This window comes from Taurulus bubalis, assembly GCF_910589615.1.
Source record: "Taurulus bubalis genome assembly, chromosome: 18".
NCBI classification, from domain to species: Eukaryota; Metazoa; Chordata; class Actinopteri; order Perciformes; family Cottidae; genus Taurulus; species Taurulus bubalis.
The window spans coordinates 1335467-1336209 of record NC_136606.1 but is presented as its reverse complement, the minus strand read 5'-3'; positions in this window follow the sequence as shown (position 1 = coordinate 1336209).

Here is a 743-nt window from a genome sequence, read left to right as displayed (position 1 = left end):
CACACACACACACACACACAAAATGGATTTTTACTCCGTCGCCTGGTTTGACTTGCCGGGACACCTGCAGGCCGTTTCCACCCCGGAGCTCTCATCCAATCACGCGCCGGCCCCGACCCGGAGGTCGAATGCCATGAAATATTCAACGCGCCGCCGTCGAGTCCAGACGATGACAGTGATGAAAATTTGATGGATCCTTCGCCCGCTTACAATCGTGGAATTATACAGTGTGAAAGTCAGCCGTGAATTATTGATGTTGAGAAGCGCGGTACCGGGTCCGTATGCGAGGGGTCCTGTACCGCCAGAGGTGCGCGTCGATAACGCCGGGCCGGGCTCGACGCCGCGGAATCAATAAGCCGAGCCGAGGCCCGGTCGCCTCATTCCATCAAGGACAGTTTTTTCTCGCCTTTTTTAATTGCGCCAAGTTGGCCGTGTTTGGAGCCCGGAGTTGGTTTGATGGACCGAACGCTCGATGATGACGATGTAATATCTGTATTCTTATTGGCTGTTTTTGTTTGTTTTTCTTCGTGCTCAGGGCCACGGTCACACCAGCTTTCATCATGATGGCATTTTTGCACCAAAAACTCAATACATACCTCGGTGGACTTTCACGTGTGGATCTGTGGCGATTAACTGCAATGACAGAGTTTGACCTTTGACCCACGCATAGCATGGCTTCCAGTCAATCGTGTGCCAGCAGCAGTAGGCGTGTTCTTACTTTTAGAGTATTCCACCTTTGAAGA